This window comes from Dromaius novaehollandiae, chromosome 10 (assembly GCF_036370855.1).
Source record: "Dromaius novaehollandiae isolate bDroNov1 chromosome 10, bDroNov1.hap1, whole genome shotgun sequence".
Classification (NCBI taxonomy): Eukaryota; Metazoa; Chordata; class Aves; order Casuariiformes; family Dromaiidae; genus Dromaius; species Dromaius novaehollandiae.
Window position 1 is genome coordinate 14,424,003 of NC_088107.1, and position 23,045 is coordinate 14,447,047.

At 54.3% G+C, this 23,045-nt stretch overlaps 1 long non-coding RNA gene across 2 annotated transcripts; it reads right to left on the reverse strand.

The window, feature by feature from the left end:
• Positions 1 to 16,335: 16,335 nt before the first annotated feature.
• On the reverse strand, positions 16,336 to 19,383 carry LOC135329352 (uncharacterized). 2 transcript variants are annotated; one of them, XR_010390766.1, is made up of 4 exons: positions 18,765 to 19,383; positions 18,513 to 18,683; positions 18,062 to 18,264; positions 16,336 to 17,243 (listed from the first exon to the last, which is right to left on the reverse strand). It is a non-coding gene; the product is annotated as an uncharacterized LOC135329352 (long non-coding RNA). The 2 variants fall into 2 exon arrangements; XR_010390765.1 differs by having other exon boundaries at positions 18,062 to 18,683.
• Positions 19,384 to 23,045: the final 3,662 nt, after the last annotated feature.

The window sequence follows — 23,045 nt, forward strand, 5'->3', positions numbered from 1 at the left end:
AATGTATTCATCAGCAAAGAGCCTGACAGTCGCAGAGACACGCGTAATGTCTGGCGGTCCCTGGAGCATCCCAGGGGCATGCGGGGTCTTTAGGGCTGTGGTACCCTGCGGGCTGATGCGCTGCTTGACACGGCATTGGGGTTGGGCCGGGCGGAGGACCGGTGCTTGAGCGGGAGCGCGCCGGCAGCGGTGCTGGGGTGGCAGCGAGCACCCAGCACCACGGCCGCATCCCCCGGGCTTAACCGCCTCTGCCCTCGGGACGAGGAGCGACGTCGCCTGCACGCCGGCAGCTGCGCCTCTGCCCCGCGCCAGCGCACGTGAAGGGCCGCGCATCTCTCTGGGCATGTTTATCATACAATACAAGAATATATAATGTATAATGCATAATAACAATATAATAGCGTTAACAGATAATAGCTTGAAATAAGACTAGCACAGAAAATGCCTGCCTTCGGCTCACTGTTTGGCGCATTGCCTTGGCCTGTAGCTTCTTCATGAACGCCCCTGCCGTGCTCGAGGTGCCCGTGATGCCTCTCGCCAGCTCTGCTCCCTTTTCAGCTGGGGAGAGGCAGTTTGGACATTTCAGGCTCTTAAGCTAAATGGCTCTTCTGCTGTGCAGATCATGATCAAAGTGGGAGCCGTCCCCTGCAACTCCGGTTCACTCATGGCCAGCTTCAGCATGTTTTTTCTTGATTAAAGCCTCTCTTCTTCTTGTCTGGCTCGATTACGCATTCAGGAGCCATGGTAGTGGCCATTAATAAGGCCAGCAGCAATCGTCTCCGAAATATCGTCCTCACTGCACACAATGGTTGCTAAGCTACAGCGCTCATGTATGTAAAAGATATTTAGGAAAATCTTACGCAACAGCCGTCAGTGCATCCCGTCAAACATTTGTTCTTAGGAGAACGGCTGATTACTGAGTATTTTTAGCTACTGACATGTGTACAACACACGCATGTCATTATACATAGCTATATATAGCTACGCCTATCTTGTTTATACACACACCCGCGCACACACACACACACACTTTCTTATATACGAGAAACAAGAATGCATTTTTAATCCACAGAGTATTTTTGCAATGGAACAAAATGATTTATCTCTCTTTGCCATTAACATTTTCATACAAATTAATGCTTATTTATTCCCATGCAGGAGAAACTCTTCTGGCCATGTGGGAAGATGCTTTTTGTTGTGCAAGCACAACTGTCAGCAGCCGGTATTATTTCTGGTGGGGCCTGTCTTTCCTCCAAGTAGTGTTGCTTCATTTTTAACGCAGATCAGCTGGAAGACACGTGCTCTGTCCTGCTTTTGTCAGTCACAGGAGGCAAACTTGCCATGAAGAGATCGTACGTACGACCTTTAAAAGTGACTGTCGCCTTTTCGTTCTTGGTCTGCATTCTGGAGCATATTTTTTAATAAAAGCTTGTTTCTGTGGTGCATTAAAGAGGAAATGAGCCATTCGTCTTGTCTGCACTCGGCTCGCTTCTGCTGGCAAAGTCGTTCCCTGCAGTCCGTGGAAAAGGCTGGGCCAGGAAGCACTTGGGCTATCTTCTAGATCTGGACCTGCAGCAATTCATCAAGTGCTTCAGATCTGGGAACAAACTGTTGTCTGCAGTGCAAGTGCCTCTGACCCCCCAAGTCATTAAGCAAAGCCATACAACAGTTTTTTTGTTTTTTAAGAACTGTGCTTTTTCTAAAACAAAGATAGCTCCACAAAGCAGTCACCGAGTGTTTTTCACGTCCCAGCGCGGCCCCCGTGTCAGCGGCCCTGCTGTCGAGGCCGTGTCAGAGCGCGGAGCTGTTCCTCGAGGCGCGTCGGGGTGGCCGGCGCGTGGCAGCTCTGCAAACGCGGACGAATGGCCGCCGTCAGCGCGCGGAGGCCTTGGCAGGGTCTCTGTCAAGCCCGGGTCCCTCGCGGAGAGCAGCACGGCAGAGGGAGGCCCCGGGAGCCCCTTTTGCTCAGGGCACAGGCAGCTTGGAGAGGGACACGCAAAGATTTCGAGGTTAGAGCTGGAGCCAAGAGGAGCTGAAGAATCGGCTGTGTTAGTGGATATGCAACCCCCTAAGGAGGGGAACGAGGCTTGGTGGTCACAGCGGCAGGGCTGTTCTGCGTCATTATGAGCACTTGGTAAGCAGCAGTGGTTTACGTTAGTGGTAGCGTTGGGAATAAGTTTGGGCTAACGGTGGCCTTAACCCTGCCTTTAACCTCGTCCGTAACAGAAGGACCAGTTGTGATGGTAAAAACAAACTTAAAATACTGGATTTTGTCAACCCCGTCACCAAGCCTGACTCTTAACGGAGAAGGCAGCACCAAGCAGGGCTCTTGCACCATCGCATCCCCCAATACGAGCCCAAACCCTGCACTAAATTCAGGTCTGCTGCCGCCACGGGGCCGTAGCGCAAGCGCTGCTGGGACACGGCGGGGGGGACAGGCGGTGGGGAGCCACGGCTGATGTCCGCGGGGTTTAGAGCGCTAGCACGGGGGCGGCCCTTCTCGCAGGCATTATAAAGCCTCATTTCAGGGTATTTTGTAGCTGACTGAATGGCTCTAGCTGCATCTGAGATTCAGGCGAAAGTTAGGGTTGCAGCTCAGGAAAGCACACTCCCGAGACGGCGGGTTAACGCCAGGTCTCGCACACAGCGCGCAGCGGCCTGTCGGCCGACACAAAGCTAGCCAGGCCTGTGAGACGGGCTGGAAACCCAGGCTGGAAGCGATAAAAGCTGGAATGAAACAAAGCCAGATGAATACAGTACTTCAAATTAGCCCTAGAAGTGGGATTAAAAGGAAAGAGGACAGACCAAATAAGGGAATAGTCAATTTTTTCCGAATCACTTCAAGGGTGTTTCACTGTAAGATTTCAGCTCTGTGAAAATATTTCGCAAATTCGAGTTTCCAGTGAAAACCAGTTTTTCTGGAAAATTCCTGGCAGGTCCAGGGCACTTTCCCCGTGCTCCCTGTGCCGTAGGCTCAGCGGCGGCAAAGGGCAGGCGCCGCTCCCGCCTCCCGCGGCGCGGGGAAGGGCCGCGAAGGGCTCGGCGGCTCCCGGAGGGGCCCTTCCCGCGCAGCACCCGCCTCGGCAGTCCGCAGCCTGGAAGCACCGCGCCTAAGCTCGGATTTTACTTTGCCCTTTATCAGTTTTTGTCGCTGCATTTTCAGTAAGAGCACAGCCCCATTTCATAACCTGCCGCTTGGATATTTACCTCGGCTGCCAAGGGCCTTTGCTGACGCACGGCGCATCTTCGCCTCTGGAGCCGCCGGTGCCGGGGGCACTGGCAAAGACAGAGCATGGCCCCAAGCGCTGGTTAAAACGACCCCCGGCCTGTCCCTAGCCTGTTTGCAGTGCGTGAGCTGGCGCCTGCTAACTCAAACTTGCGAGTCCAAGTCTAGCGCTCCGCTGAGCGACTTCGTGTCCATCCGTAGCTCAGGCGAAGCGGCTTGGCCGTGTTCTCCTGCAGGGCTGTACCTAGCGCTAAGGCCGGGCCTGCTTCGAGGGGTCGGTCTGCCACAACCTCTCTCCCAGCGGCCGGCAGGCCCGGCGGCGGAGCCGGAGCGTGCCGACGGCCCCGAGCTGGGCGCGGGCGTCTGCTCTCCGTGCAAAGCAGCTGCGGCTCCCAGCTAAGGCGTCAAAGCCTGAAGGAGCTGTAACCCTTGCTCTGTACGCTTGCCGCTTGTATGGCTGCTTCAGCCAACGCTTCTTCCAGTTTTCATGTGCTCTGGCATCGCAGGAAACTCTCTGACAAAAGTGACAGGGATGAAGAACACGATCAAAGCCTTGCAGCTGCAGGCGAGGGTGACTAATTGCTGGCTGCATGTTTGCATGTCACGGTTACGCACCTCTGAGGCTTCCTGGGGATGTTTTGATCTCCACAACACGCAACATTATCTTGCAAAGAGCACCGCGCATCTCGCCTGGGCAGAGCGCTTCCCAGTCCCCACGCCGGAAACGCGGAGTGGCACGGGGCTCGCGTAGCGACGGTGCTCCTTATTTTAGGAGTTCAGCATCGATGCAAGGAACCTGCAAGGGAACACGAAGTGCTCTTTGGTACCTCGAGTCAATATAAACCTGCTTTTGCGCTAGTGACGTTTTTCTCCCAATCTTCCAAGCAACCTGAGAGGAGACAGAACGGCCCGGCCGTGTTCGCGGTGCCGACTGCAGGGGCGCGGGGCCCGTGCCCCTTAGGGACCAGGCTTCCCTGCAGGAACGCGTGGCCGCAGCGTGGCCCCCGCCTCGTGCCCTCGACCGCTCGGTGTCACGGCGTGTGGTGGCAAAGGGCTGGTGGTTTTCCAGAGGTAGTTGCCACCTTTCTGTGGGGCCTGTGAAACAGCGTAAGCAGCCAGCCTGATGCCCCGTGCTTGCAAACACGTGGCTAGCGCGGTCGCTATTCGCATTCGCACTTGCAATTCATTAAGGAAACAAAATTTCAGTTACAATGATTGGCCCACAAAAACAAGCTGTCACTAAAAATCTATCCCTTCTCTTCATATTGTTTTACTGCATTTCCGAGAACAGGGTTATTAGTGTGGCACCTTGTTTTCCAGCTGAAGGTTAAATAAGTTGCTAGAAGAATTTTGCCTGTTTTTCCTAATTCAAAGTTGCAGGCTAGAGTCACTCTACATATATGTACACATACGTAAGGCCATAAGCTCACTCTCAAAATAGCAAGATCTTCAACCTTTTTTTTGATCAAAAAAGCAAAGCGTATCCCGATTCACAGGCCACTCAACATCTGAGCTAGTCAGAAACACGGAGAGTATAAACGAGGCTGTGAAAGCGCCCATCCTGCTCGGTAGCTACTGGTTCCAGGTGCACACGCCACAGCTCTCCAAGCTTTTAGCGATGGGCTGTGTTATTTGCCCCGGCTGCTTACTGTTTTAGCAGTTTGTTTTAAACAAGTAAAAAGTCCATATCCCAGAGTACCAATATTTCCATTTCTCCAAAGGTCTCTTGCAATCTGTGCATGCATCGGGTGAAACCATCAGCTGCCCAGAACATGTCCCACATTTCTATTACTTGCCCAGAGCTAACTTTACAGCGTTGCGCTCTCCGCCTGCACACGCACAAGCTTGGGTTTGCAATACAATTCTGCAATACAATTTAACGTCTGCAACTGTGATGGGAAAAAAAAAAGCCATTTTACTGGCAAAAATACTCAGGTGAATGCTTTTGCAGGCACAAAATGAGAAGCTGTTTGGTGCCCAGGTGACAAATGGCTTGGTGGGACTCTGGGCTGCTACGGAATATTCTACTGAACTCAGCAGGTGAAAGGCCGACAGCAACGTGTCCGAGATGGACATCACCGCTGAGGGCAAGGCAGCTGAAGGCAGAGATGACCCATGTTGAGGGAGTAAATCTTAGCTGTTTTTGCAAAAGGAATATTTCTGTTAAGGTAACAGTATAAAACGTCAAGAGCAACCACTAGAAATTTGGCAACATCTGGTTTTCAGTGCTGAATACGTGCCAGCCTGCTAAGGCAGTATGGTACAATTTTAGGAGATTTGGGGGGGGGGGGGGGGGGGGGGGGAGAAGGAGAGCTTGAGTGTATGTCAAATGCCCTTGACTTGAACTTAGACAGCAGTAAACAGGTAGCAGCCCCAGCCTGCTCCTAACAAAGCACGAATCCAAACTTATCCTCTTCCCGGAGTTTGCTAAGTAGAAGCAATATAAACAACAGAAAAACAAAAGCAGCGAGAACCTGTGCTCATGCCTGAATCCGAATATTTCGAGCGTTTTTCCTGAACGGTCAGACAGTGGCTCCGCTGTGTCTGGAGCCGGCCCGTCGCTGCTGCCCGGGAGCAGGCTGCGAGCAGGCTGGGCGGCTGCGGCTCGCGCCCCTTTGCTCCGGGCGCCTCTGGGCCTGGGCCCGACCCGCTGCCGTCGCAGGAACCTGCTTCCCGGCTGCGGCATAGGCCGGCGTTACAGACGAGGCTGTATTTACATGCTCCCTTCACTAAGTGACCTTCAGCTCCCTTTCTTGGTGCTTGTACGTGAGGAATTTAGACTTAAATTAATCCTTTGGCACCATCAGGTTCAGGACTTCCATGGCTAGGACTAATGAGTTGCATTAAGGTTAAATCCCATCAAGGAGAATACCGATGTGTTTGCTGTTCGGCACTCTTCAAGATCCTTCCAAACCTTGGACTTAGACCAGCGGCTCACAGCGCCCAAGCAGCCGAGGGGGAAACGCCGCCGCCCCGCGTCGCTCTCCTGTGATCAAGTATGGGAACAGGGCTTCCTGAGAGGCTGTCAAATCTCCATCCTTGGAGATATCTGAAACAGCTGGACGAGGGTCTGAGCAGCCTGGTCTAGTGGGACCCACTCTGAGCAGGAGGTGGGCTCGAGGACACCTGGAGGGCCCTTCAACCTAAGGTCTCCTATGAGTCTGTGGTGCTGAAAGCCAGAAATGAAAACAAACTGAAAAGAAAACTAACCGTGGTGATAGATGGTGATTCTGTCTTTTATGTATAACACGGTCACAAACAGCACTGTCTCTCACACATAGCTTGTGAGAAATGAGAGCGACAGAGAAAATGCACAAGAGTGTTTTTCCAGCAAGGCCTCTGGCATAATTGAAGAACTGTGACTTACTTACGAGACTTTTACTTGAAATCGCTTTTCTCTCCAGCTATAAGCCAGCAGGAGCTGTAAGCCAGGCTGTAGTTACCAAAGACTGTGCACTGCCAGGAGCACCCAAAACTCATGGTCATTTCTGAAACAGTAGCTGCATGGAAGCAGCTTTAAAAAGAACGAAGCAAGCAAACCTACACCAGTCTCAAAGCGAAATGCAGTTTGAATACGCTCAGACTTCCTCTGAGAAACAGTAACCCCCTTTAAAGTCTGCCTGAAAACCAGAGCAGATGAATGCAGAAAGCATTTGCAGGAAAACGAAGTCATGTCCCGTGCGGCCTGGTTCAACCCCCACGGGAACCCCCGGAGCCTTTTCACCAAAAGCCAAGCGCTTCGGATGAGATCGTCCCTCCAGCTTAGCCAAAGGGCTGGGAAAGCATGGCTCGAGCGGGGCTTTCAACCCCAGCAGCACGGAGGGCTGCAGATGTCCCTTCAAAATGGCCACAGGCTTTCTGGTTTTGGAGACGGACAGTGTTTTACCGGCAGTGGAAACATTTCGGTTTCTGTAAAGAGCTGGCTGGATATTTACAGACAACAAAAGGCTGAAGCAAAACCCTAAATCTGAATCTCTGTCTTGAACTTTATGAAGATTGTCCCAGGATTTAGTCGCAGATTTGTATCTGAACTTTGTGCGGCTCAACCATCTCAAACATGCAGTTTAAACTCTTAAGTAATCTCTGATCTTTCAGGGTTAATGATCAGATGCAACTTTGAAGCTGCTGAACTTCTGAACCAGGATGTGTTGGGAAAGGCCAAGGCATGTAAAGATTAGCTATTTTGCAGGAGGAGAACATTAGCCGAAATGACAGGGAGGGTTTAGGTTTGCTGTTTCGCTCAGGGGGCGATCGTCCCGTGGCAGCGCGCTCGCGGCAGCCCTTTGCACCGCGCTGCGACGCTGGAGCACGCACTCGCTCGAGCAGCGTTCTCCCCACGCAGTCTCTCCGGGCTCGTACGGTGCTGCGAGGTTAGCAGCAGACCTTCTACTTTGTGATAAATAGATTTTTTTTTTTTTTTAGTTTGTTTCAGTTTGAATGAGATCACATCCAGCCATTCATCACCGTTTTTCTGCCAAAGCAGTGCTCTCTGTCCCCTGCAGCTGCATGGTGAGGCCAACCAGAAACGCCACTTTTCAGACTGCTGGGGTACGCAGGGACCATGCAGGGTGCCCTCCTGGCTGCCGCTGCCGCGCTGACGCTCAAAGCCGGGCACAGCGTACGCGGAGGGGCAGCGCCACGGCCCCCCCCACGCCCTCCCTGGGACGTGTGGCCGTATTCGTGACGCAGCCAGGCTAGTCCCGTTTAATGCAGGGCTGTGTCGCCCAAGCCTGCTACTAAGCTGCTGGCCAAGGACTACAGACCCTGGTCCCAATCAGGATACCCTCCGCTTCTGGTTCTTGGCCCCCTCATTCCTCTCAGGCACAGCAAAGGTTTCCCAAAATGACTTCGATTTTACAAGCTATTAAGCTATTCTATGGCATGAAAATAAAAGCAGAGCAACTCCAGCGGGATGCAAGTCACTTCTGTGCGAAAACTCTTTTCTAGAAGGAAAACTGCTCTTCAGCAGTTGCATTGTGACTAAGTTGTTCAACATTTCAAGAACTCATCGAAGGTATTTTGTACCTTCTCCAGAAGAAAAATCCCCGAAGGAAACACAGTACATGAGTAGCTGGGCGCCTGGAGAGGACGCGCTCTGCAGCCTGGCCGGAGCGGGGTGAGGGAGCAGGCGAGGCTCAGGATGCAGAACTGGGGGTTTGCAAACCCCGCGGCCGGCTCTGCCCGTGTGCCAGCCTGGCGCTGGTGCTGGCCCCCAGCCGCATCGCTGCCCGGGCCGGGGGCGAGGAGCCCGGCCTCGGCTGCAGGCAGTGCTGGGGCTGCGTCGGGCTGGGGCGGGGGGGGGGGGGGGGGACTGCGGCCTTTCCCGCCTGCAAGTGTGCCAGAGAATTTATTATTTATCATTCCTTATTTTATCTCCTCAATGATATGCTCGAGTTCCTCATTGGCCTTCTTGTTTCTCAACTACATATTTAAAAATGGAATCACTTCAGACCTTACCTTCCCATCTCTTAAAAGCCATACTTGATGGGGGTCATAGCTGCCCTGTCACCTCATCACCAAATCTAGATTTTTCCTGAGAAGAAACATAAAGGACACGAGTAAGATCTCTAGGGCTGAGAAAACAGCTGTACAGTTCAGTGTCGTTATACTAGACGTCCACACCTTCTTGCTGCTCTCCTCCGGCCTTCCCTGCAGCGCCGGGCGTCTCCCTGCCGCGGAGCAGCCGCCGAGGAGGCCGCGCTGCTCCGCCGGCCTGGCCATCGCCGGGCAAAAGCTCCCCGACTTCCCTGCAGAAATCGCTTATCCTTTAAACATCAGATCGAATACTTCCCTCAGCATTTCGACAACTTTGCACCTAGAAGACTGTTCGCTCCAAGCGTGGGAATGTAATTATAACTCTTTCGCCAGGTTGTTATGCGGTTTTTAGGTTCTCCTCCCAGAACGGCCCGAATTAAGGGCACGTTGTCAGCGTGGCTGTGACTGCCCTGTCATTCGTGTATTTCTGTCCCTCCTCAAAAGCTGTTGAAATGCAGAGTTTGGTCCTGCTGCTACTGAAGGAAGAGGAAAACCTGTTGGTCTCCTCGCTGAGGAGCGGGCCTTGGCTGCTTTGTACCGTGCTGCCCGCCTGCGACCTGCTCCCCGAGGCCCCACGCAGCAGCGGCTCCTCGGGTTGCTCCGGAGAAGAGTGGCACCCCGCGGCCGCCGCGGAGACGCTGAGCCCGCGAGCAGAGCTGCTGCGCCGGGGCCGCACGCATCCCTCTTTGGGACCTCGCGGGACCGCAGCCTGCGTACCCTCAGCGTTTACACCCGACTGTGAATCTTGCATGTAGGAGCTGTATGCATTACATATACAATTATATATTTAAAAATACATATTCATAATACACATTATATATAAAAAATATATGTGCTTTCATGTACATGTGTGTGTGTGTATATATATACACACAATTTTATATATATATATATATATATGTATGTATGTATGTATGTATGTATGTATGTATAAAACTGATTTCTACAGGCAGTTCATGCTATTTCCTCTCTTCGGGAAACCTCGAATGCGGAAGCTCGCTCCTGCTCTTTTTCACCAGCTTTGCACTCACATCACTGCTGCGTTCACTGACACTGCTGCTGATTTAGACTGGCGTAACTGAGAGCAGGCTTCGATCTCATACATCTCTTGCTAATACGATGTACCTGACAGACATGGTCTTAAAGGGCAATTCTGGCTACTTCAGCATGTCATGGAAACTTTGTTTTCTTTTCTCCTCCAAGACCCGTGTGGCTCAGTGTCTGGAGGTCTTATTCCCCTCTTCAGCTCCCAGGACTTCAGCAAAGCTACTGCGTTTTTCATCTGCTGTAACTGCCAGCAGATGTCCTGGACACTTCTTTCTAATCTTTTTTACAGTTATCTCTCTCGAGCTTGTTTCTGGACACGGTCTGTCCCTACATCGATCTTGCCAACACCAGAAGGTCCCAAGCACCTGCCCGGGACCCCGAGCTGTCTCTGCTGCCCACCGCCCGTGGACACGCTGCCGGGAAGCAGCTCCGTGGGTGCTCCCACAGGGAGCCCTTTCACACCCTACCCCACCTGCCTCATCTCGCCTTCATGGGGTCTCGGGAACAACCAGACCCTGAGCAACCAAAGGACTCGGCCAAGAGCCGCTTGTCATACCAGAAACATCGGCAGGACCCGAAAAGCGCCAGTCCTTGGGGCCTCTGCATTTATGCTTCATGTCCCAGGAGTTTATTAGCATTACTCTGAGGTCGTGGAAAGTTCTGGATTCAAAAAAGGCCTGATCCTTCCCCATCACATTGTTGTAACTCAGAAACAACCCCACTAGAAATGGGGGATTATATCAGGAAAGGAAAGAAAAGTGAAGGGAAAATTTACCGCCAAGCTTTCTTAGTGCTTTACCTGAAACACATAACTCCGTTCACGGCTGGATACTGCCTCCTGCTTAGGGAAGGTTGAGAAGATGGGCTTTAAGGCCAAACTCTTCCTCAACCGAGAGACAGGGCCCAGGAGAAGACACTGAATTAATCCACTGAAACAAACGCATCTGGGGGCACCTTAGTTTCACTGCTGTTAGCGCCTGGGGTAGTGCAATAGCCTGGCCCACCACAAGAGGACATCCATGCCCAGGGAAAGAGAGATGTCCTGCTTCAGCCTGGAGGAAGTGAGCTTCTCTGCAAAGCCGACAGCGCCCGGGGCTTGAGGCCCAGCAGCTGCCGGCCGCAGGCAGGGGACACCGGGATGCCCGGGGCATCGGCGCCGGAGTGAGCCCTGGGGAGCTGAGCAAGAGTTTAGATCTGAAAACCTCACACTGCAATCCCGCAGCCACCGCTTCAGCTATCTGCACGCCACCAAACAAAATACGCTAACAATTTAGTTATCTCTGGCGTTAGGGAGAAGTGCGTTGACGCAGTTGACAGATGGGACTAGAAATAGCAGTGATGAGCCCCGTGCTCATCGAGAAGCAGCAGTTTTGTCGGGCAGTGCTTGTTTGTGCTGTGTGTAGCGTGTGTGTCCGCGTGTCTAGCGAAGCGGCTCAGACACCCCAGCTGTTCAAAACAACAGCTCAGACAGTGGGTGAAAGCTGGCTTTGCCAAGACTGGCACCAAAGCAAGCGTCCTGCTGGGGCTGGCCTTGCCGGGGCTGCCGCCGTCCTGCAGCATCAAACGGAGACGACGGCCCTTCGTCCCGCACGGATAGCCCCAACGACAGCAACAGGGCATCGCATTAAAGGCCTTCATAAAGTGAACACACTGCAGGCAGAGAAAAAAGATTTCTGAGCCTGCAGAAAGGTGCAAATTTTAAGCACTTGGAAGGGGGAGAGGGGAATATCTCAGCCCTCCCGGAGAGCCCAGCGCAATGACCTGAGCTGGAATCCAGCCTGAAGCCTATCTGGAATCCTATTGCTGTAGCAAAGGAAGCCTTTAAAATCCAGCTTCTCTTTATTGGGCTTGCTAAAGCACACACTTTCATGTACGAAATACAGCAGAACATCAAGACTAGCTATTAACAACTGCATTTCCGACAAACGGCCTACAACAGTATGAAGTTGCTCCTGTTACCCCTTGTCTGTAAAGTCCAAAGACTCCCCAGTGAAGTGTCTCATCTATTTCTGAAACTGAGACACGGCAGATCCCTCTACCCAAGGAAAAATGCTTATGTCTCACAGCTGGCCTTTAGCACTTAAAAACAATTCCAAAATCATCTGTGCAATACCAAACTTTTCTTAAGGGGAGAGGAAATCTTTTTCCTTGAATTCTGCTTTTGGCATTGCCAAAGCACTTTCAAGTCCTGATTTTCAGAGTCACTTGATTCCTGGTGCAAGATGCACCATATGACACCGACACATGACATAGCACTCGCAGCTGGGACCGCAGTGCCCTGCGTGTCGGTGCAGCTGATCGCGCTGTGGCCGGTCTTTGGCAGACGCTCTGACATTGCAGCGTCAGCACGGCAGCGGCCGGGGCACCCATCTGTTTCCTCCTGCTCCTGTATCACGCTGTGGGCCTAGACAGAGCATGCTGCAACTTAGGCATGCGATCTGTAATGACGCTCTGTAAAAGCCCCAATTTTGTGTGTGCATTGCCTGGGCTTTCCTTTCCCAAGCATGTAGCTGCTGCCCCGGTGCTCAGGCTGGGGTTTCCCACTTTTGCCCGTGGTTATAGCCTGCTGAAAGCCCGCATTTTCCCCTGTTTCAGGAGGCCAGAGCGCTGCGGTTGACCTGACCTGGCCGTTTCCAAGACAGATGACCGGGAGGCAGCGATATTCTGGCAGCACTCTATAGCGATTCAGGGGCTGCAGCCAGAGCCCCGGGCTATTGACATCCCAGCCGCTGGGGCACAACCCGCTCTGCAGAGAGGCCAGGCTTTGCTCCGCGCGTGCTGCTGCCGCAGAAATCCATGTCCGTGACACAGCTAGTGACTCGGATGGTTATAGGCAGTCGCCATCACTGCCCTAGCGCAACAGTCAATATGGAAGTATTCTAATTCACTGCAAGGTGCAGCCGCTCCCAAGGATCGGTTCAGCACTTACTCACGCACTGCAAGCAATTTCCTTCTCCGCAAATAAACCCTGTCCTCCTCTGACAGCAGCTCCCGGCGGTCACGTAACGCAGAGGGATTTGATCCCTCCATCCCAGCTCCCTCCGGTGCCAGCAGGACAGGTAGGTAGGTGTCTCCGGCTCCCGTGGGGTCAGCTGCCAGCGATGGGTAAGGCTCTGGCAGTCTGCCAATTTGCCTGAGAATTTGCCACAGGTTAAATAGCATTCAGGATTTGTACTAATAATCAAGCATATTATTTTAAGCAGGCATGCTTTGGTCAGAAGGAGCTCGGTGACAGACAGAAGAGTATCCTCAAGAATAGATAAAAGTCGGGTCACCGACATTTTCAGGCTTACTGTAGAAAATGTGAATACAGAAAGGCCATGTCAGCCCTCAGCAAAAAGCCTTGTCACGGTCATCATCTAAAGCGGGGAGTACTCAGGCTGCAACGACTGCAGACTGCTTTCACAGTCCAAGGCCAAGGATGCTGGGGGAAAAAAAGCCACAAACTGAAACATCTCTGAGCAAAAATCTCCTGTCATGTAGCAGTGTCCAGCAACCAGACATTTTGGAGACATTGTGCATGGCTGGGCTGGTTTCACTCTGATCAGATGAGGATGAGGTTGGTTTTTGCAATTTGCGATAACAATATTTTGCAAGCGAGATGAAAATGTGTGGTAAACCCAAGGCAAACTGTAGCAGCTTTTGCATACAAACCATGCAAAATTGTTTTTTAGTAGCGTCAGACAACGATCTTTAACTCCACTGTGCCTGTCTAGCGTACTCCTGTAACGTAACGTGGCGCTGGCTGCACGGTCTCCAAACTATCCGTATGCCACTGCACATGCATTTATTTCTCCGGGACATGCTCCTTATTTTTAAATACGTTACCTCACTCTGTGATTGCAATGTTTATACGTGGTGCTGCTGACACCGGTCCCTTGGAAGAACGATTTGCTCCGGCTCCAGCATTTGGGAGAAACCCGGCGTGGGTTGCAAGAAGCGCGGCTCGCCGCCACGGTCGGCACGGCACCACCGCACAGGGCTGCAGCGCCCGCCGCGCTAGGACCCGAGCCCAGAGCGGCCGGCCGAAAACCAGCCGCTCGCCCCGTGCCCGGACTCGGAACCACAGCGGCTGGGAAGAAACAGCCGCTGGCATTTTCACGGCTTTCGGACCGCCTCGCTTCGCTTTTCCCGTGCTCTGCCGTCATGCAGCCTGCCGCGGAGCCGGGCGCCTGGCTCGGCGCGGCGGGGAGACGCGTCGCCTGCAACCCACGCGCGGCCTTCGGCACCGCTGTCTTCCTCAAAATCATATGGTCTCGCATGGAAACAGGCCAAGCCTGCTGTTCCATTCCCACATGTTAAGATTAGAAATGCTGGTAAAATAGTTTGGAGAGCTGGTGGATGATTCAGTAATCACATGTCTCAGAGAGCTCCCAAGTGCTTCTCCTCCCCGCTGCGTTTTTTGACCTTGCATAATTCTGCGAAGGAAAAACGAAACAGCTGCCGCAGGAAGCTGCTGCCCTGCCGTGCCGCACAGCCGGGCTCCGCGCCTCCGCTCGCTTCCACGTCGCCGGGGGAAAGGAGCCGGGGGGCCGAGCGCCGAGGTCCCGCGCTCGTCCTCGTGCCCCCAGGCAGCTGGAGCAGCCCGGCGCCGGCCGACGGCCTCGCCAGGGCACGCGGCTCTGCTTCCCCAGCCGTCCCCCGATGGCTCGCAGCCTCCTGAGCAACGCAGGAGAAAAAATCCAGTTTACTTCCTGCCCATAAACGCTGCTTGGTATTAGCGACATTATCACAGGTCGGTTACGAACTAATTGTTTGCGCCGTTATTTTGCTTTGCTCAGCAGAACCCCCCATCTAAGCACCCTTCACGCGCAGGTCACGTCTTTCGGAAACGTTTGTTATCCCTGCCCCACCTTGGGGACCCCCCGCCCCCCCCCCCCCGGGGCTCGAGTGGGGCCGGGCGACCCGGCCTCAGCTCCGGCACCTGCGGGAACCCCCAAAAGGAAGCGAAAACGGCAGCGTTTGGAGAGAGCAAACAGGATAACGTGGGCAGCCCCCGGCAAGTCATCGTGACCCCGAGCCTCAGGAAAAGAGCGAGCCGTTAATCCACTTACCCTCCCTGAACCTGTTTATTTCTGCCAAACAAGAAAGGTTTACAGAAACTACATCTTGTCTGACTCGCTCGCTGTTAGGTTGGTACAGAGCTTTTACACTTTGCTACACATTTTGCTTGGTGTTTCATTTTGACCGAAAACTAGAATGATGTAAAAATGTAACACATAACAACTGTGGTAAAAACTGACTAACTCATAGGTCTCAGCAATAATTCTCAGTGAACCAGTATCAAGTATAAGCTTTGTTAGAGAAGATATTTTTTCCTGCCTCTTTGAACCTTCACGCTTTTAATCCATGACCTGGAATAGAGCATCGTGATTAACGAAGCAGCCAGCTCTCCGCTGCAGCGCTCGGCAGGCGGGACGCTCGGTGCCTGCTTCGCTGCAGACAAATATAAAAATCTCGGTGAAAAATAAGAGAAATTCATGGATGAGGGGGGCGGTTGGAGAAGCCTGGGAGAGGCACAGTGCGTAACCCCCCAGGACGGGGCCGGGCGGGTGCTGCGAGGGCGCCGGGCACGGCTGCTGCAGGGAGCGCGAGCACAGCGGGACCAGTAAAATCCTTTGTGACAAGATCAGTTAAAATGAGATGTGTATGTCGGGCACACAGAGAGATGCTGAGCTATTTTTAAGGGAAAGGTTGTGTTTGGGGACTCTCTTCACTAATTGCACATGCTTTTCGAAGTAAAAGTGGTGGGATGCCACACGCCAAGCGGAGGGAAACTGCCGCCGGCTTCAGCCCCTCCGAGCGGCACTGCAGAGGCCGGGCCCGCGGGGCGCAGCGAAGCCCACCCGCTGCTCCGTGCCGGCACCGAGGGGCCGCATCTCCGCCGTGAGCCGCTGAGGCGCTCCGGAGGCTTCAGATAAGATTATGGCTAATTATGAAGGGAAGAAAGAGTTCATCTTTCGGTATCTTTTTGGACAAACAGTCTAAGGCAAACAAGATGTAGCAGCTCCTTGGAGCTTGCAATGTTCAGCATCCCAATAACTCCTCCCGGTGCTGTAAAACCAAAATGCAATCATCAGCTCCGTTTTCCAGAACGGCAGTATCTTATCTGCTCTGATTGCTCACTCCGGCTGGCCAAACTCCATCCAGCTAACTTATTTTTTTGCAATCTGCCTGTGAAATTCTGAAAGGATGATGTGGCTTCTTCACCTTTAGTCGTGGTCTTTTGGGTTGTGTCGCCTGATAGTCATCAGCTGCTTTACGCCCCAGAGGTGTCAGTGTCAGTAAAGTCATGCACCCACACTTGTCACCCAGGACACATGCAAAACTTGAGCAATGATGTGGAGGGAATGGGTGCCCCACCTTGCTAGAAGCACCAGTTCTCCACTTAGCAGGATCCCTTGCGCTGCCCAGGGCCAGCTCTGCCGTGCTGGAGATGCCTGTGTGATGTTACTGACTCCAGCGAAGGGAGTGCAACCCGGGATATTGCCTCTTAGTCTCTGCTTTGTGCAAGGGACCATTTCCGAAGCTCAACTCTGGCTCCCGTTTCAATATCTCTATATTACTCTCCTGCAGCATCTCTCTCCGTAGTACACCACAGGCAAAGTAGACCAGTAGGTTAAGTTTGCGGGTCTTTAGAAACAAACCTGACTCGAGGTAAGGAAACCTTCCTGCCAACAGGCCGGTAGGAACTACACTAAGTCTGTACCAGAAGGTTGCTGCCTCTGCCAAAGCCATTAGCTCAGGATGCTTCCCATACACTTGAGAGCTAAGCTGCTTTTCATCTAAATTAAAATAACGTCTTCCCTTCTGCCTTTTGTTGCTTGATATCTCAGGTATATTGATGTGTGGGTCTCATGTCCCCCGCGGCCCAGCACACCACCGACACAAACCCTGCGTGGCTCCTCCATGACTCCCACGCTTGGGGAAACACCGACACAGGCGTTCACCAGCCCGTTGGTGAACAGGTCCCAGCCCAGCTTTCTGTGCAAGAAATAGCTCCTGCAGGGGAGTTAGTTACTATTACCAGCATCCCTCTTTATTGGCGTTACTGCCATTACTGCCTGCTGACCATGCACCTGGTCTCCACCAAGGCTGTACTAGATTAGCAAGAAAAACAAAAAGGTATAATTCCTGGGTGCCCACACAACGGCTCTTTTTATAGTGACTGGGGTGAGGTTTTTCTTTTTTTACTCTCTTCCTATTTTCCATGTAGACAGTAAACAGGAAAACCAACCTGACGTGGTCCAAATGGCTTATTTGGGAGCAGACAGTGTTTCTCTCCGTGTGCACCTCCCCGTGCCCGTTTCCCGCCCCGTCCCCGCGGCGCCTGCGGCAGAGCCGGCACGGGCCCCTGCCCTGGGCGGGCGAGCCGTGGTCCTGCCCGCGCGCGGCTCCTCTGCCCTGCCGAGACGTGGTCATCAACGCTGGAGAGCTGCAAAGATTAAAGACAGCCTCCCTCGTAATCTATTAACAGCAGTGGTTTGGGACATCGTGCAGCCTCTCGACCACCCCCGGTGAGAAGATCAAGATAGTCATCAGGAAGGTGGGTGTCCTGTAAACACCACCACCGCCACGTTTCACTCCGGCCCAGGTTGCCAGTATTTGGCTATCGGTGGTCCCCGTTCAGGCGACGGATGCCCCCATCGCAGTTATCTCGGTGCAAAGCGGGCTCTGCCCGGGCATTGCCAGCTATTCCCTCTGCCGCCCTCGGATGTGCGGCAGTCAATCCGCACCGCCTCCGCGCCGGGGCCGGGGCCGACACCTCCGGCGCTTCCGGAGCGCCTGCGAGGAGCACACAGCCCTCGGCCTCTCGGAGGCTCAGGCTGAAACCTTGCCAGCACAGCCACCGGTTTGTGCCCGCAGACGGCGCGAGTCTGCCGGGCCCCGTGCCAGCAAACGCAACCGGCTGCAAAGCGCCAGGCTGCGGCCAGCTAGTCCCGGCTCCTGTGAGCGGCACCGAGAGCTCGACCCCTCAGCACCTTTGCAGAAATAGCCCCCGGGGACGAATGGTAATTTGATGGGGAAAACCGAGCGACCGCAACACGAGAGCTGGTGTCTGGAGAAGTTTTGCTTTCTCTTATGACAGGGCTCTTTCAGGCTTTGGGCACAGCGAAGGATACCGCAGCGAAGCTCAAGTGTGAGTTTGCAGTATGTCTCACCATCCATGGCGACGGTCTGCGCGTTGACTGTGCTAAAGGCAGGGAGGCAAAAGCTAAGCGAAGGAACATGCGATTACTGCACCATAGTTACCTGCACGGTGGAAATTTTCGCCTTGGTTCGCGGCTGGGGACAATTCCTTGTGCCCTTCCCTCCGGGTACTGCGCTCGGAAGGCCTGAGATGTTGCTCTCCTGGGGCTGCTGAGGACAGACATGTTTTCAAGCGTTCTCACAAGGTGCAGTTAGTTCATGGAGGAAGCCTTGGAGAGGACAGCAGAGGTGAGGCTCTGGGAAACCTAAGGACACAGTTAGCCCGATGTACACAGCTCTCTGTCCACAGTACATTCAAAACATCTCCTCAGCTCCTGCCATAGAGCAACTTAAACCCAGAGCCTTTGACCAAGCTGCAAATGACCTTACATGTCCACTTACTGCATGTTTTCTCTGAGTATGGTTATATGGGCTTAGTTTTGTCCTCACTGGCACCCATCCACTGGACTTGGAGGAACGGCAGTACTGAAATGGACTTTGCTGAGGTTCTTACCTTGCAATCACCACCGTGGTAGCCGAGCTTGTCAAGTCCCAGTTAGGGGAAGCTCATGAAGGGCTGGTGGTGTGTGAGACAGGAAACCCAGAGAGACAGGAGACCAGCCGCCACTTCCCAGGCCTCCCGGAGCCTCAGCATGCCTTCTGCGGAGCATGAATGTATGGACACCTGAGGAGAGTCTGCTAAGTCACTCCAAAACCTTGCTGTCACCTTTGCCACAGGCCACAAGAGCAGCCCAAAGTGTCCTACCTTGGCCCAGCTACGGCAGCCACCAGCTGATGGTGTGAGTCTCACGCACCCGGCCTTGGTGGGCACTCAGGCTTCGCCCTTTTTAATTTGTGAAATACACAGATCTAAACAAAATACAAAATTAAAAATTAAGAACAGGAGGAGATCAGTGTTCATGTTCATGCGTGACTTCTGCAAACAGGAATCCTGGCTTTCCCAGGAACGACATAACTGCAGCCCTATACACCGTACTTCACTGACCTGCTTGGCCACATTGCTCAGTGAAGAGAGAACGTTCCATATACATACGAACACATATATATCAACAGCAGCTCTGCAATTGCTTCCCCAGAACGCACTGACGTGGAACAGAAGTCGAAGGAAAACCCCCTCCATCGATACCAGCGGTCCCGTCTCCTCCCTGACCCGGTTTTGGTGAAGGTGCCACATTTACTGCCCTCCTGCTGGCGGAGCCTCCGTGCTCGTCGCACCGGGGTGGGGGGGGCCGCACGGCTCGACGAGGCGCACGGTGTCCTACAGCACAGCATTTCCTTGCGCACTGCTTCCCCGATGACATTACGCGAGACGGAAAGCATCTTTGCTTTTAGGTGAGGGAAAGACATCAGCAATAATCTAAAAAAAAAAAAAAATAGGCAACAAGTGAAGCCGAGCTGCAATGACTTTTCGGTTACTGGGAGAGGTTGCTAGGTCTCTGGCATGCTCAGCAAGAAAGCAACTGCAAAAGCAGTGAGCGCAGCAGACAGAGCCTTGGTGGCAACATGATGAATTTAGTCATAGTCACAAGGCAAAAACAGCCAAGGGGAAGTTTTCTCAAATACCAAATAGGAAAATTGCATAATCACTGTCTAGATCCCTCAAGCACAGCCAGATTTCCTCCTCCAAAATTAGGATTACTTCCCCCTGCACCAATTTATAGTCGTGCCTGTGATAGGCAGCGAGTCCTGCGGTTGCAGCGCGCTTCCCGTGGGGCGGCCGGGGCTGGCAGCCTCGAGCGGTTGCTGCACCGGGCACGGGGACGGCGCGGCCCGGTCACGGTGTGAACGCCGCCGGCCCGCCAGGACCACCGCGAGAGCCTCCAGCATGGCCCAATGCTCAGGAAACTCTTCCCAAAAGCCACCGCCTGCGAGGCTAATTGCAGCCACCTATGAAGCTCCCGCAGCTGGAGGGCAGGCGCTGGTACCTGACGGACCGGCCCAACCCTGCAAACCCTCCCCGTGCCCCGGCTGCGCCAGCAACAGCGGGGCGTCCCACCGGGACCCCACCACAGCCTCTGCTGAAACGGACCGGCGTCGCCTTGGGCCATTTCCAAACCGGGCAGGGAAAGTAAGGCAAGCAAAAGTCAGACACCGGGGCGCGAGTCGCTGCGTACGGCCAGGTATCTGCCCAGCGCGAGGACACCCGCGAGCCCTGCGCTGCCAGCCCCGAGCAGCAGGACTGCCCTGGTCCGCGCGTCCCCTCCCCAGGCCCCGCACGTGCGCATGAGTCGCCCGCCTTCTCTTCGCAGCGTTAATCACCCCTAAATCAATAAGGGCCACAGAGGTTTTTCATGTATCAGCCATTAGTCCGACCTTGTGTCCATCTCTATAGAGGGTGGAAAATAAAAGTGTTTCAGATCAAAGCGATCAGCACTGAATTTGCCCCACCAATGGCACCGACGGGGCTGCCTGATTTACGGCGGCTGAGCTCATACCGGAGCTGTTTCGGCTCCTGAGCGCGCCGGGAAGGCACAAAGCGCTCTTTGTCCGCAGGAATTCACACGAGCGGGAGGCCGCTGCTCTGCACGGGCAGTCCTCAGGATTTGGTTGTTTCCCTAAAAACATTGGGTTTTTTTTTTTTCAGAAGCAAGTGTCTATACCACACTCAGAGGTGAACAGAGGCATCTACCCCCGAGCCGCTAACCCGCTCAGGTTAATCACCCAGGGCTGCGTTTCAGCTTTGGCTTTCTGCCCCAGTGATGCCTCAGAGCTGCTATTGCAGGCACGATAAAACCCGCCGGAGAACCACTGTCACCGTAGGAGCGACGCGTCCGCGGCTCGGCAAGGCCGGCGCCGTCCCCCGGCACCGCTCCGCAGTGCGGCCCCCGGGGCAGCAGGCACCCGCTGCCGCCGGCTCCTGCTCCGGGGCACGTCTCCCTGCACCAGATAATGGTGTTTAAATACAGCTCCGAAAATAAATGCTCTGCTGGCTGTAACCCGTGATGCTCCCTGACAGTCGCTTTTAACACCTAAAGCACCTTCCACGGCACGGGTTTGAGATTTGAGAGGCAGCCACCAGGTCCAACAGCACGGGGTGGACAAAGCGCCTGGGTTGGGCTAGAAATGAAACTGCAGGAACCAGCAGCGTGCACCAGGGCTTGGGTCACCTCCCTGCTCGCACGATTGCAAACCAGCCCTGAAGGGGCTGTTTCTGATTGACCCGCATTCACGCCAAGTCATGCATCCCGGTGGTTTAAAAAGTTTTAAGAATCAAGGTCATGGGCTTTGAGCACAGCTCTAGCAGATCCAGAGCATCGCTGGGCTCACCTCTTCCCTTAATTTCCATGGGAGAAGCCGAATTTAGTGTCTAGAGTAGCGGCGTGCCAGATATGATTTGAAGCTGCTGTAACTACTGCATTAGCCTACCCCATAAGCTTTTTTTACTGCATTTTCTTCCCTAGGGAGAGTCTTGCATTGATGCATATATTCATATATTTTGCATCAGGATCATGCTCCGGTCTGTGCCCAGCCTCACCCTGCCCTGCTAGCCAGAGCCCCTACCCGCAGACCGCGGAGCTCGGCAGGCTGCCCTGCAGCGAATCCAGCCTCGGGCACTGCCTCGCTCCCCTCGGGACCGCGGACTGAGAGCCGCCGCTCTCTGGATGCCCGCGCTGTCCTAAGCAGACTGCCTACGTTTTTTCTGAATGCATTGCTGTCTTTTAGGACAAACGTGTAAAGGCACCTCCAGGCAACGCTGCTGACCGATTGCAACCCCTATTGATCACATTTGCATCCAGCTTTCTGGGTCAGGCCTGCTCTAATTCTGCTTGGAGCAGGCAAAGGGCCAGCAAACGGCGAAACTGTGAAGCTCAGGAATGTCCTGGAGGCACAGGGAGAGGTCAAACAGGCCTGGAAAAGCTGAAGTCCTGCAACATGCCAGGGAGCTGGAGGCAGCGTGCTGCTCCCCTGCACGGGCCACCGGCGCCGACCCCGAACCCCTCCTCGGTCACTCACTGCTCCTGGCCAACGCTACCGCGGAGCCCTCAGAAATACCTGCCAGAGGAGATAGGCTAAATCGCTTGTAGGAATAGGGTTGGAAATTGGTCTTTGCATCAGTGGGGAGGCTGGTTTTTTTTTTTTTTTTTTACACTGCAAAGGAAAACTCATTTAAGAAACACACGGCTTGGACACTAAATAGTATCTTAAGACTGAGCAGTGACGCAGGCGCGCGCCCTGCTGCCGCCAGCGCCAGGGGACCCAAATGGAGGAGGAAAGAAAACGAAACGCACCTTTTTGATGCATAGAAATTGCCCGGGCGGCGGGGCAGTGCAGGGAGCAGAAATGTGCTGCTGTCTCCCTGATTTGGTCATGGGCACCCGCCGGGGCACGGTCTGCCCCGTGCATCGCCACCAGCCACCCGGCAGGCCCGCCGCTCCCGCCCCGGCGCGCGCAGCAGACACACGAGCAGGGCCGCCCTCACCAGCACGACCCGTAACAGCAGCCCGGCTCTCCCGGAGCTGCTGGGGAAGCGGCCGGTGCCAGGCACGCTGCCCCAGGACGACGGGCCTCCGGGGCGCACACCTGGCTCTGGCACAGCCGGCACTGGTTAACCGGGACAGGATGGGGCTCACAGTCCCGCGTACGCACGTGCTGCGGCAGCTGCAGCAGTTCCAAGCACAGACGCAAAATCCTGCTTCATATATTTAAACTTTGCAGATTTTTCAGATAAAGAGTAATAATCTCCCCAAGTGCAATGCAGCACTCTTTCCAAAGCAAAGCCGCTCCTTGGTCCGGGGCACGGTGCAGCCCTTCCCCATCGCCCTCCCAAGCCCCCGGCGGCCGAGCCCCAGTCTGGCCCGTGGCCGGGGCCCAGCTGCCCGCGAGCTGCCGGCCACCCGGCTCAGGCGGGTCCGAGGCAGGGCAGCTCGTCCGGGAGCGACGCGGCCCAGCGCCAGGCCGACCCACGCACTGCCGACATCCCCCGCGGCTCCCTGCAGCACCGCGACGTGTGCGTGAGTCAGGTTTGGCTGCGCGTATGCAAACCACGGGCAGCAACCTCCTTATTCAAATTTGACAGTCAGCTGTA